This window comes from Mus caroli, chromosome 9 (assembly GCF_900094665.2).
Source record: "Mus caroli chromosome 9, CAROLI_EIJ_v1.1, whole genome shotgun sequence".
Taxonomy (NCBI): Eukaryota; Metazoa; Chordata; class Mammalia; order Rodentia; family Muridae; genus Mus; species Mus caroli.
Window position 1 is genome coordinate 4,861,993 of NC_034578.1, and position 17,696 is coordinate 4,879,688.

A 17,696-nucleotide genomic window follows, 5' to 3' on the forward strand; every position below is an offset into this window, starting at 1 on the left:
TAGCCCTGGCTGTCCTGGAACTCACTTTGTAGACCAGGCTGGCCTCGAACTCGGAAATCCGCCTGCCTCTGCCTCCCGAGTGCTGGGATTAAAGGCGTGCGCCACCACGCCCGGCGGAAAAATTTATTTTTAAACATGAACAATGAAGCAACTATAATGATGGACCATTGATGTTTATAAGACAAATAAATATCTCTTAATAGAAGTGAGAACATACTTCTCTGATTTCATTGGGATCAATACTCAAAGTTGTGTTCACATTGACACAGTTTGATGGAAGAGCCAAGTATTATTCTCACTTTGAGATGCACTTTTAGAGGAAAACAGCACAGGTTTTTATCTGTGTAACCCACAATAATAAGAAAAATGTCTGCAGGAGACACTAGAAAGGGAGATAGTCCACCAGCAGTGTCATGGAAGCTGCTTATTCTAAATGGGAGTTTGCTTACAGAGAAGCATGCTTAGAGGAGTGAAGGGGCTCACCAGACAGCTGCATCACTGAAAAGTCCCACCTAAGACTGCATCATTACCCCTAAAAGTTGTAGAGACGGAGTTCCATCATCAATTAACCTTCCACTGACTGCATAGTCTAGCATCTCCCAAGACCACATGAGCTGACATACCATCATATGTAGCTGTAGGAGGTTGGGGTGCAGGAGGAAGTCAATGGCTGTGACCTCAGTAGAGTGTCTAGTTTTATTTTCCATTATCTATTTTTGTGTGAAAGAGTAACCTGTGAGGGTCTCATCAAGGTAATCATATCTCTGATTTCAAGATGTCCATGGCCATGCCAGAAGGACAGAAACTCCTTACCATTAACCCCACTACACAGTAAGAACCCCAAGAGCAATGATAACAACTGATAGTGGGACAAAGCTCATCAACCTGGGAGTCCAGATGGACTTCCATTCTTATACATTGTCTATTTCAGGTATTTGCTCTGCATTAACACAAAACTAAACAAGAAAACAGATGATGCCTATCTTGGTCTTCAGGTAATTCTTTCAAATGGGTAGAACAATTTTCTCTTTTCAACCCAAACACAGAATAGTCAAGGAACTTGCCAACTGTCCAATAAGTAATAAATAGTTGAATTTTGATTTAAATATAATTCTATGTGTGACCCAAAATACAGATTCTCTATTGACTGGGTCTCTTGTTCCATTTCCCACTGTACAGTTCGGTGAGTTACCTATTCTTCATCTTGTGTTGCTTGACTTCACTCAGAGACTGTGGAATTTGCTAAAAACAAATAACAACAACAACAAAAAAAACCCAAAACAGATCTAATTTACTTCTCTCTATCTCATACACAAAGACAGAAAGACACACACACACACACACACACACACAGAGAGAGAGAGAGAGACAGAGACAGAGACAGAGACTGATAACAATCTGACAAGGAAATGGATGGGTTAATTAACTTAACTTTTGTGATTGTCTCACCATGAGTACTAAATAATTATATACCTTGAATACCTGGATCGTTTATTTGCCAAATATACCTAAATAAATATAGACAAATAAAATAGAATACTGACGTGGGGATGCCTGATTGAAGGAATGAGAGTGATGAAAGTGTGTGTGTGTGTGTGTGTGAGTGTGTGTGTGTAAAAGTGAGTATCACCTTCACCCATCATTCACACAGGTTAGTATCCGCCATCACTATGAGAAGGTGGAGTGCATACATAAGTTTATTTTAATACTTGGGGCTCTAAAAATGCTCTTCATAGCCACATTTCAAAAAGCACATCTGCAATTCCATCTCCTAATTCCTTTAGAATCTCATCTTAGGCTGCATATTATTTTGTGGTAGATTCCAGTTGAACAAAACACCTTGACCTGGGCTTCACTAGCCTGGATTCCTAGTTGCCTGGTCAAGTTGGTCCTCAAAGGGAAGGCAGCAGAGGTTGGGGAAATCTCTTATACTGTAAAAACAGCTTAGGATTTTAGTCAAGGTTTGTATCTGCAGAAAGAATCAAAATTAAGGCCATTAGTAGCCTTCCCAGAAATGAGTCAGGATGAATTATGACTGCTGCTAGGATTCTGCAGAAACTACCAGGCTCTGGGAATGCAGGAGGCTATATACCCATGGAATCCAGAGCTGAATGAGGACACTCCTCTGAAGAACATGCTAGTGCTGTGCTGTTGTTAAAGGCACAAAGCCCCGCTCCCTGCAGTCTCCCAGTGCAGATGTCTTGCATTCTCTCATTCATCCCTTTGCTTGATGTAACCATCACTCTCTTTCTGCCTTTTCCTTTAAGAATGAAAGTCCTATGGCCAGAAACTCCAGTGTTACATGGGCATATGAATGATTGATTTTGTTTCTCTGGTTATTTTTTAAGCAAATGCACTGGAATGAAAATAGATTTTGTTTTGAATTCAACGTTCCTGACTTCGTTTCAAAGGAAAACCAGGCCACATTCTGGCTTGTCAGCATATTGTATGAGCACTCTGAACCCCAGTTCATTCCTCAGTGTAACAATACCTACACTTGTAGCTATTAATACCTACAGTTGTGATTTGCTGTAAAGGGAAACAGGATACACTGCCACCCCTCACCTTCATCATGACTATTCAATTTCAGTATCAGAATAGCCAAAGATAATGGAGAGCAGGAATCTAGAATGAATGTCTCCTTAGAGACAGCCAAATGAGTTACATGCAAAGTTAATCAAGTCTTTCTTTTTCCTCCTGGTGCTGTGTGTGATCCTACCACCATTCCTTACTGGCCAGTATTTCTTCCAATGAGTCATGTTATTTGATTTTAGTAGTGCTTCATACAATAGACATGTAAAGCCCCTTTCTTTTAAAGACATTACCATCCTTACATAATGATTCATGGTTTCTCTTTTAAGAGGTAGTCATGCTTTGTTTCTCATTGTTGTTAGTGCGACCCAGGGAAGTATCAAAACTCTATCCCTGTAAAGGAAATTTCTTTTGTCTCCATCAAGAGGGAAAGGGCAGTATTTGATTTACCCCAGTAAGCTCTGCATTTAGCATAATATCTGATGTTCAAATAACATTTGATAAAATAATTTGTTGAATTAATTTATTTTACATTTATATTTCAGGAGAAAGTTCCTTGTTATTATTATTTTAGTTTTTTTTTTACTAGACTTCTCTTCCATGCATTCCTCTTAAAAAATAAAGATGAATAATTTAATTCTGAGTGTATATGTATGTTTATGTATGTATGTATATTTGAGGTGAATCTAAGTGTGGTTGTGAGTATATATGCTTGTACATGTAAATGGAGATCAGAGGAAGGCACCAGCTGTCTTTTTCTGTCTCTCACCTCTTTATTCCTTCATTCTCATAGCTAACTGGGAGCTAAGCTGGCATCCAGCATAACCTAGAAACCTTCTTGTCTTTACTCCTAACAGTGCTGGAGTTACAAGAAGTCATGTAGACATACCCAGATATTTATGCAGCTGCTGAGATCTGAACTCAGGTTCTCATGCTTGTAAAACCAATTCTTTTATCTGATGAATTATCTCTCCAGCCCCAATAAAATTTTTATAATCTGTTTGTATATAGTTGTAATGCTTTTAGTTTTTGTTACATTTCTAATTCTACCTCAATGGGAGAATGCTGTACTAACTTCTTCTCATCTATAACAAGTGGAAAAGGAGCCACTAATGAGTGGCTTTGAAAGAAAAGCGAGTCTACCATCAATGCAGTAATTTAATGAAAGTCCTTTGTGTTCTTGTCTAGTACACTTCAAGCCTAGGGCAGGCTAAGATGTCTGACTGTTATTTTGTATTGAATCAGTGCAAGAAAAAAACAAGACTGTCGCAGGAATACTGCACTATATCAAGAAAACCAATAATTTCATTTTTGTTGAGTCTGGAAAGATAAGCAAATAATGTCACAGATACGTTTTGATTCAACATGCAAAAGGAAAGCCAAATAAACTTACTCTTTTATACTTTTGCAGCCTAGTCAATTTAAAATGCAAAATTAACCATGAGAATTGAAATTTTGGATAGAGAACATACTAATTAAGAAAACAGAAAATTATGGTCATACACATAATAAGGGGATCAGTAAGCTTGGGGCTTTTGCAGAATATACTTTCTCACAACAGAACCAACAAGTAAACTGAAGAAATACACTGAGAAATTAATGTGAATTTTTGCTTCTTTATAGCAAGAGTAGGTAGACCAGTTGACTGCTTGCTCTTCCTGACTGGAGCTAAGCAATATATAACATTACTGAGAAAACAGTGACAGATCTGCCGGGATGCTGAGATGGGGTAGTAACACAGAGATAGTTGGAAGGTCCTGCCTTCCAAGTGTTATTTAACACTTCAACTTTTTCCTAGGTTATCTGAGTTTTCTATTTCTTTTGCTGTTATTAAAACATGTTTCCTGATTCTTTAAATATAATGAATGTAATGAATATACATTTCCTACAGAGCTGGTCCTATTATTGATTATTTTTACTCATTGTTTTCACTCATAATTTGTCTTAGTATTTATTTATCTATTAGGTTATAGTCTTGCTATGTGACTCCAAATGGCTTCATAGTCACAGTCTCATTGCCTTGGCCTCAGTGCTAGGATTTTACATATGTGTTTCCATACATGGCTAGATGATTTATTTTCATCATATTTTTAATATTTTTAATATGAGATGGTTATTTTCCTTGTAGGTTAATTTGTGGGAATTTGTTGAAGTCTGGGATAAAGGCAATTTACTTCTATGTGCGTTTGCATTTCTTTTCTGTCAGAAGAGGCATTACCTACTTTTGTTGAAATGATATGAGGTATGAATCCTTGAGCACAATCTCTAGGTCATATTTTGAATGCATTTCCCACTTTTGATACCTGAAAATAAAAAGGAGATGCAGCATTGTAAGGATAGAGCAAGGAAATCCAATATACAACAGCCTAGATTCCAGATGCAATGGTTATGAAGAATTCTTTAAATCTCTTCAAAGATACCAATTCATAAACAAAAGATTGTTAAATAGTTTCCAAGTTGAATCTGATGAAGGCTTTACTCAGTTACTCATAATGAAAGTATTTATGATAAGAAATATTTAAGTATTTAAGGTGATGAATATGTTCAACTCTGACTTGATCACTGTCATACATATGAACCAATTCCACATCAGAAGTCATAAATACATATAAATATATGCCAGTCAAAAAGCAAAATAAATTTTAACAAAACCAGTGTTTACTGTGATTGAGTGGAATTTATTTTACATGTGAGAAGGACATGAGTGTTTGAGAAGGTCAAGCTTTGAAATTTGGGTCTTACCAGTGTGATGGATGAAGGAGAACCTTTCCACTAAAACATTCTAAGGGAAGAAGACTTGTTTGTCCTGGTAGTTTCAGAAGTCCCAACTGGTTCCAATGCTGTGACTATAATGAGAGAGAACATGGTACAAGAGAGCACATGCCAGCATAGCCTACTCAACCATGAGGTGACCAGAAAGCTGGGACAAGAAGAGGGAAGAGGATAACCAGTGTAGAATCTTGAAAGGCATATCCACCAGTGACCCATTTTCTATCAATCAGGCTCCATTCAAAAATCATAGTTAAGGGGACTAAAGAGGTGGCTCAAGTTTCAGAGCACCACTTCTTCTTCCACAGAACCTGGGTACTGTTTCTTGTGCCCACACAGTGGCTCACAGCTACTCTAGCCCTGGTGCCATGAGATTCAAAAGCACCAGGCACACATGTGACACTCAGACACACATGTAGTCAAAACATCCATACACATAAAATAAATAATTAAATAAAATTAAAACTAGAAAACATAAAAAGGGATACAGGGAGATTCAAAAATGATAAAATAAATCATTGAGTCAGATCTTCACCAAACAAATACTGGCAAAGTTATGGAAATGTGAGATAAAATGGATTTGGGGCCAAAGGCATTTAAACAATAAAGGGGAATTCATAAAAGGCACAAATTCAATTTACTGATTTAAAACTGTAGTGGCTTAGAATAGTAGAAAAATTATCACACACAAGGGATCTTTCATTGTCCTTGAGTCTTTGCTTCCTTTGTGCACATCTATGAGCATGTGTCTGCTTATGGAATTTGCAGATTGTCGGTCAGACTTGCCATCATCACTATGTTGCACCCTCTGGAAATTAGAGAGGAGGGGAGTTTGATTTTGTTTCTGCTTCAGTGTGTGGTTGGCTGGCTCTGCAGCCCTAAAATGAGGTTGTACATACTGGCAGGTAGGGCATAATAGAGTGAGGCTGAGTCTCTTGTGCCAGCTAGGAACCAGAGAGAAACCAAAAATATCCAGAGACAATAAAGGGGACAAAGCAGGTCTTTCCTAGTGACTTGATTCTTGCAGTCAGACTCCATTTCTTAAATAGTGCCCCCAGATGGAAACCAAGCCTTCAAAACATGAGGAAATGGGGAACATTTTATTTTAAAATCATAAGTAGATAAAAATAAATGAGCTATAAAATATTGAAATGAAACAATAAACAAAGTCTAATGGACATGACTTACAAAACCCTGACTCCCATAATGACTAGCCTGCTTATGCACTTGTCTAGTCTCGGGTCTACTCAGAACAGTTACAAAAAAAATGGATTGCTCAGAAGAGTCATATTTTAAACAAAACAGATCATAAAGATTTTTATGTCATCAAAACACCACAATAAAATGATGGCAAAAGATCCAGATTATGCCTGAAAACTAAGAAACAATGAAAAATTTGAGAATATTTAGAACTCTGTATATACTACATATTAAAATTTGTTGGATGCAAGAAATGGAATTGCAATAATTTTTCAACGTTATAAGTTTATACTGAGGCAAGGGGGCTGGGCACATTACTGAGTGGGACAAGGAGGCTGGCAATTGGCTGAGAGTCAAAGAGCACATACTATTATTGCAGAAGATAAAAGCCTCGGTCCCAGTTCCAGTTGCAGCAGATCTAGCACCCTCTTATGGACACTGTGGCACCTGCACTCACATATGCACCTGCCTTCCCATGAACTCCAAACTCATACACACATAATTAAAAAGAAAATTAAATAAATATTTCTGTAGAAAGTTTATATCAGAGCTGGACATTGTAGTATTTATACTTATAATTGCAGAAATTTATAGACACAGACAGTGGATTGGAACTTCAAGGCTCTCTAGCACTACATAGTAAGACCTTATCTCTAACAAAACAAAACAAGTGGTTTATATTAGAAAAAAAAAATGACTGATGTTTTTACTGAGCTAAACATCTACCTTAGAAAAGTAAGAGCAAGTAACTCAGTAAACGAATAAGCAGGGAGATAAGACGTGCTTATAAAACGTGTGGTGGAACCAGTTAACGTTGGATGATATGTTCTGTGGGAAGAAATCCTTGGATGCTAATGAGAATAGAGAGTAGTTATAATTAGACTAATATAGTAGTTATACGTTACAATTATAGAAATTATAGAAGGCAGAAAAATAAATCTCTACGAATCGAGTGATAAAGGAAAGGGAGGGGAAGGGCTCTTTCTCAATTCCAGAATTAATGAGAATTCTTTTCTAGGGAGAATTGATTACAAGTGAAGGGGCTATCATTTTTTGCAAGCACGAATGTCATTTCCTGTATAGCCAGCACAGCATGGCTACAGGCAGAAGGTTTCATTAATCCTTGAAATGACTCTTCAAGCCCTATTTTGTTAACGTTCTCCTTAAGCTCAGGTTTCAAATCTGTTAACTAGGCTACTTACTTTGGTATTGCATTTAAAAGTTTATCTATTCTACAGGTTTTGTTTCAGATATGATGCATTTGCCTTGTCACAAAACACCAAGATTTTAGTAAAATACACATTAACAGTCTAGTGTAGGATGTGTTCCAAACAGGCTTGTGGCCTATCTACTATGGAATTGCAGTATTATTTTCCATGATTGATTTTTATTTCCCTCGATAATTCAGGTGCATTTCATTGTCTAACAATTACTCTAATGTGGGCATAAGAAAGGAACCTGAAAGCTATGGCTACATTTCACAAGCCCTTGTCTCCATGTGTTTCTCTTTTCGGTTCATGAATCACATATACAGCTGATTACAACCTCATGAAAGCTGAGCTTCATAAATCAGACTTTAACCCATGGTCCTCAGAATCTCCCCAAACCAAGGCCAGCTGACAATCTTTGGATCAATAAATTAATGCTTCATTGGAGGTAACACAGTCTCAATAAAACAGTCTCTATCCACTTATCAAAAGAATGTTGAAATAAAAGTGTTATCAGAAATACAAAATAGGAATTGTTTTTGGGGGGTTCTATAGATAAAAGCTTTACAGGAATAATTGGGTTTTTTCGAATAGGTGTTTCATGCCTGTCTAATCACATACAATGGGAAAATTAGTCCACAAGAATGTATTATTCTTCCATGTTCATTTTGGACTGCAAACTCACCAACTGTATCAAGAAGAATCTTTGTCTACATATAGTTGCTTCTTTCTGGACATACAGTGGTTGTTAAAAGCAAAACAAAGGGGCAGCGGGGCTCTGGAAGATGATGAGTTTGAAAAAGGCCATTTCTAGAACAAGACATTAAGTTTTAGGACATTATGAATACTCACCAAGACTTCATTTCATATAGATATTCGATAATGAAAACCAAACCTGTCATCCATTATAAACAGAAGCACTAACTCCTCAGGAAAAACATGAAGACCTGAGAATCAGTCATCAGAGGGTAAACAAGGTGTTAGCCTTATCTTGCACTTGAAGGTGTGTGAGGAGTGAAGCCACATATGTTTGTCAACACACAGCAGGGATTATAAACAGCATCACAAGGGAAAGGATTAGAGTCACTCAATATTCCCTGTACCTAACATTTCAGTTCTCTTTTATTACCTTTTCCTGGTACTTACTTAATTCTTTAGGAGAAATGTTCATGAATTGAATGTAGTATTTTGAGTGTAGTGTTGAGGTTGGTACTCTGGCTAGTACTGTGGTTACCATATTTGCTGTATGAATGAGGCCAACATTAGGTACTGCCTGCCAACAATCCCTCTGCCTCCTGTATTTCCATATAGCTGTGGTTAGATCTTGGCTGTAAAACCACGCACATTAAAAGTTTCATCTTCACAGGACACTACTGAGAGCTGATGGAAACTTTTGGAAGTACAGCTTGCTAGTTGCCCTTAGGGACTGTGGAACAATGGTCCCTTCCTTTGCTTCTTGGATAGTTTAGTGAACTCTTTAGTCATGGTGCTATCTTGAGTATGCCCATGCTGACATGGACTGAAATCTCCACAGCTGTCTTTATGAGTAAGTAACCCATGGTGTTTCACTGGGGTGACTAGTACACATCAGTCCTGCTTTAAAGTCTACTCTATGTATTCAAACGTGGATTTTTCTCTTAATGTGATGAAATTCTATTGTGCAGTCTGAATTCAACAGCTTGTCTTCATAAATTCATTTGCTAAATATTTATAAAGCTTTTGATGCTCTACAACACAGTAGTGAATGGCGCATCCTAAGGTCATAGTGTGTCATAGGCAACCTTGGTGAAACCTTATATTTTCCATACAACAGTCTTCTCATATTTTTCCTTCTGTTAAAAAAGGCAATCTCTGCCTTTCAATTGGAAAGTTTAAACTGTTTACATTCATTAGAATTATTGACATATTTAGATTCCTCTTTAAGCTATATTCTAGCTTAATATTATTTTGTGTTTAATAGTATATTTAATATATTATACATTTCTTCCTTAATTTTTAATTTTTTAATGTTTTTGTTAAATTTCTTCTTTAATTTTTAATTTTTGTATGTTTTTGTTACCTAAACAATGTCAGGTATGGGTTTCATCTTGTGGAGTGGGCATCAAGTCAAATCAGATATGGGTTAGTTATTTCCACAAGCTTTGTACCACCTAGCATAGAGCAGGCAGAATAGCATTATAAATTAAAGGATTTGTAGGTGGCTTGGTGTTTATTTTTCTCTTTAATTTTTAAAAAGGCTATGTATAGGAAAATCACTGTACCAGAATGTATTTCTATTGTCAAATGATAACTTATGTCCAAATGTAACCTAATAATATAAATCTACTAATTAGTTGTAGAGGAAGAATTTCAAAATGTAATATTATTTATAACATTGTAAATACATTTTAAAATAAAAAATTTCAAGATTTAGTGTTTATGTGTATTTCTCTATATGTATGTGCACTGGTTTGTGGGTGCTCCAGGGGTCATAAGCGTTAAACTGGAATTATAGGATTCTGTGAACTACCCAGTGTTGGGAACTAAACCTGGGTCCTCTTCAAGAGCAGAAGTTTTCCTAACCAATGAGAAATCTCTCCAGTCTTCATTAATTATATTTTAACATAAAATTCCTACTTGGTTGTTTTAAAAATATCTTAAGTATTTGTTATAACCTTCTGTTTCTTGATCGGCTTTTGCTTTCAATTATGTTTTTTGAAAGTTATGTTGTTATTATTGCTGTTGTTTACAGTTCTGGGGATAGGATCCAAGACCCTGCTCATGACAGATAAGTGTCCTACCATAGTCCCTTCGAAGGTGTCTACCATAAATACACAATGTTTTGAAATAGAGAAAATTAATATCTGAAATATGTGGATCTCAAAAATATTGCTTATTTACTTTGTTCCTTCCCTCCAGTGGTACATTTCTGTGTAGATTGGTGTGTTTTAGTATGAATTCACATTTCCTTGGACTTAATCTGTTTAAGTGACTAAGTGTTAACTATTAATTACCCATTTTGCCCTGAGCCTGGTTCAGTATGCTAGTAATCTACGGTAAACACAGAAGCAGAAAGAAACAAGATTCCTCTAGGTAGTGCCTGTGATCATGAGGTCCTACTTCCAGATACTAAAGGCTCTATTTGTATTTTTTCTTTCTATTTGAATTAGTAGAAAAGTTGTAAGACTGCATCTTCTGATAGTACTATGTTCAATTTTCTGAGGAACCACCATACTGATTTCCAGAGTGGTTGTACAAGCTTGCAATCCCACCAACAATGGAGGAGTATTCGTCTTTCTCTACATCCTCAACAGCATCTGCTGTCACCTGAATTTTTGATATTAGCCGTTTCCGTTCCTTCTTAGAATGGGGAACAAAAAAAAAAAAGATAGCCTGCATAATATTTGGAGACATGGATATATGAATATATACTTTTTTGAAGATTTGTTATTATTACTCTTCTTTACGTGTGTTTGTGTGTGACTCTATATGTGTGAAAGTCCAGAGACCAAAAGAAGTAACAGGATTTCTTGAAGCTAGAGTTACAGGAAGATGTGAGATGTGGGTGCTAAGAACCAAACCCAAGTCTTCTGGAAGTGAAGCATGTGTCTTTGACTGCTGGGCCATCTCTCCAGTACAAATTGTATAATTTAAAAATCAGAAGATGGAATGAACTCCCATGCTCATGAATTGGCAGTATTAATACAGTAAAAATGGCTATCTTGCTAAAAGCAATCTACAGATTCAATGCAATCCCCATCAAAATGCCAACTCAATTCTTCACTGAGTTAGAAAAGGCAATTTGCAAATTTATCTGGAATAACAAAAAACGTAGGATAACGAAAACTATTCTCAACAATAAAAGAATTTCTGGTGGAATCACCATTCCTGACCTCAAGCTGTACTACAGAGCAATTGTGGTAAAAAAAAAAACTTCATGGTACTGGTACAATGACAGACAGGTAGATGAATGGAATAGAATTGAAGACCCAGAAATGAACCCACACACCTCTGGTCACTTGATCTTTGACAAGGGAGCTAAAACCATCCAGTGGAAAAAAAGACAGCATTTTCAACAAATGGTGCTGGCTTAACTGGTGGTTCTCATGCAGAAGAATGTAAATTGACCCATTCTTATCTCCTTGTACATAGCTCAAGTCTAAGTGGATCAAGAAACTCCACATAAAACCAGAGACATTAAAACTTATAGAGGAGAAATTGGGGGAAAGCCTTAAAGATATGGGCAAAGGGGAAAAATTCCTGAACAGACTGCGATGGTGTGTGCTGTAAGATCAAGAACCAAAAAATGGGACCTCATGAAACTGCAAAGCTTCTGTAAGGCAAAAGACACTGCCAATAAGACAAAAAAGCCACCAACAGTTTGAGAAAGAATTTTTACCAATCCTAAAACAGATAGGGGACTAATATCTAATATATACAAAGAACTCAAGAAGCTGAACTCCAGAAAATCAAATAACCCCATTAAAAAATGGGGCACAGAGCTAAACAAAGAATTCTCAACTGAGTAATACCTAATGGCTGAGAAGCACCTGAAAAAAAATGTTCAACATCCTTAATCATCAGGGAAATGCAAACCAAAACAACCCTGAGATTCTATCTCACACCAGTCAGAATGGCTAAGATCAAAAATTCAGGTGACAGCAGATGCTGGTGAGGATGTAGAGAAAGAGGAACACTCCTCCATTGCTGGTGGGATTTCAAGCTTGTACTACCACCATTTGGCATGGTATTATACTATGGCCACAAGTTTGAAATCAAGATCTGAGTGCTACCAAAGCTCCTAGTCTCATAATTTCAGTTAAAGAATGAGTCATGGATAGTGATGGATAGTTGTGAAGTATTAATCATGTCACACTGCAAGGACAATTTCAGGAGTGTTTAGTCAAAATCAGGGGCTAGTGAGATGGCTCATTGAGTAAGGCATTGATACTTAACCTGGAAATTTGAGTTTAGTCTCTGTAACCCACAAGGTAGAAGGGGAGAACTAACTCCAGAAAGCTGTCCTGTGATTCCCACACATATACTGTCATCTCTGTAAATCCACTAACATGCGACTAAACAACATTTCCTTAATTCTAGAGAAGATAGGATACATGAGAAAACTGTAATTTTTAAATTCTGCAAATACTTAAGAATTTGTTTTATATCCTAGAATATGTAGCTTCTATGTTTGATGCAGAAATGAAGAATATATGGTTACTACCACTTTATCATTTATAGCCCGATGGGGTAATTAAACAATAGAAAAGGTAGGGTGGAAAATAGTAATACACTATGAAAGAGTTTAGGGCTGAGAAGGATTACTTTCAGGAAAAATATCAGGCATAGATAGTTATAGGAAATGCCAGGAATGAATGGGACATGCATATGTCCTTCTTAATGGGGGTTCTAGCTTGATGGGGTACATCCTGTGTTAGAACTACTTCACCATGGCTACCATGTCCTTTCTTACATTTCCCTTCCAGTTTTCTTCTTTTCTTTCTCTTTCTTCTCTTCATTCCTTTATCCCCACCACATCTTGATTTTTTTGTGTGTTTCTTACCACCAACTATGTTTCTTGGAGAGATATCATATGTTTTTCTCTTATTACAGCTTTTACTTGCCCTGATTACAAAGCTCTTAAATTTCAACTCTCTGCTGATGATACAGACTCAGCATCCTTTGTTCTGTTGTCTAAGCTCTATTCTTATGTGCCAAGCTCTGTTTGATTTATCCCATTTACTCATAAACTCAGTATGTTCAAAATCATATTGCTTTCCCCCTGAAATACTGCCTATAATTGATATCATTGGTCACTGAGCTAATGAAGACAGGCGGCTGAGTGATATCCTAGCCTCATCTCACTCACTTGTCATTCAGAGTTAGGGAGACTTATGGGTTCCACTTCATCAGCATGCCCTTGGTTCTACCCTTGTTTGTTACTATGATGGTGTGTAGAGAGAATATCCTGTGTGTTGTATGGATACATTGCCTGTCAATTAAAACAAACAAACCTATGGACTATAGTTAAGGGTAGGATAGAAGGTGGAACATCTGGGATGCAGGAAGAATTCTGGGATAGAGCCATGCTAGGGAGATTCACCAGGAGCTGACAATATTGATGCATGGTACCTGAGCATAGGTAACCAGCCACATGCAATGTAAGTTAAAATAAATGGGTTGTTTTAGTTTTGATTTAATAAGAGAAAAACCTGAAAATTTGTCTAACAAATGTGTAAATATATTTTGAGTATGAATCTTATTTCTGGGAGCATGAGGCTGAGAGGAAGAACCGAAACAAACTTCTACAATGCTGTCCTGTTGCCTGTGTGAGTCCTGACTGAGCTTGTTCTTCTGTGTCATCCTGTGGTAAGGTAAGAGCTCAAGTGATTTCAAATCAAACTGTCCCAAGCCAATATTTATCCCAAATACTATGAGAAATCATAGGAGCATGCTATTCTGGGTAGCTTGGTACATAAGACGTCTGCCCATTTCTCTAGAGTCAACATTTAAGCCCCTTCAGAACCTGTCTTTGCTTCATCATGGTCTTGTCCCTCATCTTTCAGGAACACACACACACACATACACATGAACCATACTATACTGACAATGACTGACAACTTAGGTTTGAGTCACAAGTAAGCTGAATTATAGTTTATGCTCTCTAATTTTACTGCATTTTTCACATATGTCCATATGTTTAATTAGCTGTATTGAAACATTTAAAATTAGCTTTTACGTGTTGGTTTCTTATGTTTCAACTATGTGTGGATGTGCACATTTGTGTGCAAGTGCTCAGAGAAACCAGACAAGGGGTTCTGAGACATCAGAATTGAAGCTGAAAATAGTTGTGAACCACCCTATGTAGATGCTGGAAAAATAACTTGGTCCTTTGCATTTCTCCAGCCCCTCATGGTAGGTATTTTAGATATATTATTTTCAGTGAATGTTGGGTTTTGAGAGAATAAATTTTAAGAACTCAACATTTTTATAAGATGATACATCTGTGTTATTATTTAATTCAGGCACATTTTGCACAGTAAATTATATGATTATATGGAAAGTTGGATTCATCTAACCAAAACCATTGTTATACTATCATGGTATCCTGATTTGAAAAACACCAAGTATCACAGAAAACAGCACAAGTTAAAATTAGCAGTATAGCATGTGGGGCTCTTGATTCACTGCTATTGAATTCAAAAGAAATGTTTGACAGAAATGTTGAAGCACTCAATGCCTACAGTCTCTATAAGGGCATTGCATATGAACATAGGGAATGACATTCACAGCTCTCTCTTGTCACATAAGCAACTAGAATCAGACATACAGAAAAATAAAAACAAAACAAACAGAAATGGGAATCAAATCAAAAGCATGGATTTCTAGGTGTGTTAATTTCATTGAAAGGACACCAAATCCACTGTGCAATAACTAATGTGTAGTATACTCAAGGTTAATGTTTCAATATTTTAGAATAACTTTTAAAGTACATTCATGCATTACACAATACATGAAAGATTGTTTGATTCTGTCTCTGTACTTATTTTTCCTTAGCCAAGAAAAGGTGATCAGAGAAGCCAAAAGCTCTCTTGGCTTTGAATCAGTTGACAAATGTGGCATTCAATTCTACATGGTATAAACACAGCATGGGGTTGGGGGACAGACAAATATCAAGCTGATACTCAAGCCCATTACTGCCAACAGAAGGCATCTGATCAAGGCTGGAAAGCAGCTCCAGGCAGTGGGTGTGCAGGCAACAAAATGTAGTGGCCAGGGTATTCAGTGTAAGGGCAAGGCTTTGTGCTCAGCTGTGCCGGGCTGTCCACACTTTAGAGGAAAGGACAGTTTATCATGACCTTGTGGTTGGATCCAAAATGTTCACAAGGGACACATCAAACAGGGCAGAGTTTAGGTCCATCCTCTGTGGATCATCTATTGGACAAACTAGAAAGTTGTTTATCCTGCAGTTCATTATAGAAGCCTGATTTCATATGTATTCCTTGTCTGTGCTGAATATCATATGTGACTAAATTTTTGCTGAAACAGCCAATACTTAGTATTTATTATTTCAGGAGGAAGGTACCTGCAATATACATTCAAATAGTTTCCTCTTTCCATACTAATTTTAAAGACATGTGATCTGTTTATAATGAAAAGCCTACTTACTGAAGGACTTCAGATAAAACTCAGGTATTCTGGGCTTCTAGTAGATAAAGTAGATAGCTTCATTATGCACCAAACACCATATTGACAGGAACATCCTCTCATTAGATCCCAGAAAATTAAATGCATATTAGAAGCTGTTAAAGAACTACTTAGATCTTGGACCTTCTGTTTTAGTCTAGTTTCTGTCACAGAATGCATGCTTTCTGGGCTCCGAGGCACCCTGAGAGTAATTTACTTCATGCTGGTATCCATCTGTATACCCATACAGTCCACTCTTTATTCATCCCTTTTGTGGGATGCAGTAAAACCTATATCATGCCTACACATTCATCTTACAGCAACACAGGAACACAGGGGATTCTGAGTCCTTTAGAATAATTTTTTTGTTTTTTACAAAATGAAATAGGAGCTTGTAGGTAATTGTTTTCTCTTCTCTGCCATGAAGTAATCTGAGAAGCATATTATATGACTTCTCTCCAGTTGGTTGTTCCTGAAAGTGAAATACATATTGTAGCCACTACTCTCGTTGACCAGAAGGAGAAAAAAATATTCTCAGGCTTTGGCAACTTTTCCGTAATCCAGGCCTGATAAAATCCTTTTACCCAAAATTAACAGCAAGACTTTAAACTCATTAAGGAATGGATCCTTCTAAAACACAAAGCATTAAGGCTTGATCTATGATTCCTGAGAAGTGACATTTTGTAAACGGGTGCTCAGACAAATCCCACTGGAATCCTTCTGGGTTGATTTCTTTTTGAACCTCACTAACATGCTTATTGACAAAAGGAATAATAAAAGATTGTCTTTTAGGGTCAAACAACTTTATCCTGCCTTCTCCCTCTCTGCTTCAGTGTATGGGGTAAGAGCAACTTCCTAAACAGATGTCACCCTCATTAAGTGTCTTTTACTTACACCATGTCATTGCATGTTGTGAGGTTTGTCCACTCAACCTGAGAAAGTATTTGCTGTGAATGACAAAGTAAAAATGAAAAAAAAAAAAACGGAGTACAAAGGAATACCTATCCAGGATGTTATTACTTCATTAAAATAAAAATTCCATTTTTATGTATGTGTATATGGGCTGTACCTGAATGTGTGTGCATGTTTTATATGTGTGTGAGGGGAGGTGGGTGCATGTGCACCTGTGTGTACATGTAAGGGGAAGCCCAAAGTTTGTGTTCAGAATCATCCTCAGTTGATGTATATTATTCAATTAGGCAGGGTTTGTCAGCCAAACTCAGAGCTTACCAGTGTGGCTTGTCTTGATAGCCAGCTTGCTCTGTGATCCCGGCTCTGCCTTCTGAGGCTGGAATTACTACAGGCCGGCCTCTATCCACTCACCATTTACATGGGCTGTAGGTCTGGATTTCAGTTCTCGCATTTGTAGGGTACGTGCTTTATCCATTGAACTATCTCTCCCCTATAACTGCTGTAGAAATGTCCTTATGGTTTGCCTGGTGAAGTCCTTATTATAACAAAGAGGAAACTTGCCAGAGAAGGGAAGTGACCTGTCTCAAGTTGCATACCAGCTGGTGGCAAGGATTAGGTGACCACAGATCACCGTTTGTATCAAAACTCTGTTCCTTAAATTACATCACAACACTGAATCATGACTAGTGACATCCCATCCATTAGGCAGTTTTGGCAAACAGTACAAAGAATGAGTCATCTGATTTCCTGAATTAAAAGAGGACCCTATTTTCCCATTCTGTTTTTGTTAATTGCTTTTAAAAGATGCTTTGATTCCCAAAATATGGTAGTCACATCATTGTACATAAATATTCTATCAGCCTGTTAACACTCTCCCTCTCCTCCCTCTCCCTCTCTCCCTCCCCCCTC

General features: G+C 37.1%; 1 long non-coding RNA gene across 1 annotated transcript in view; it reads right to left on the bottom strand.

Moving 5' to 3' along the window:
- Positions 1–17,696, bottom strand: part of LOC110301687 — a 91,529-nt gene that overhangs the window by 63,373 nt on the left and 10,460 nt on the right. Inside the window, exons 2-3 of the long non-coding RNA XR_002378732.1 lie at positions 8,395–8,519; positions 4,755–4,835 (exon numbers count right to left, since the gene is read on the bottom strand). This is a non-coding gene — a long non-coding RNA (uncharacterized LOC110301687). The remainder of the gene's footprint in view (positions 1–4,754; positions 4,836–8,394; positions 8,520–17,696) is intronic.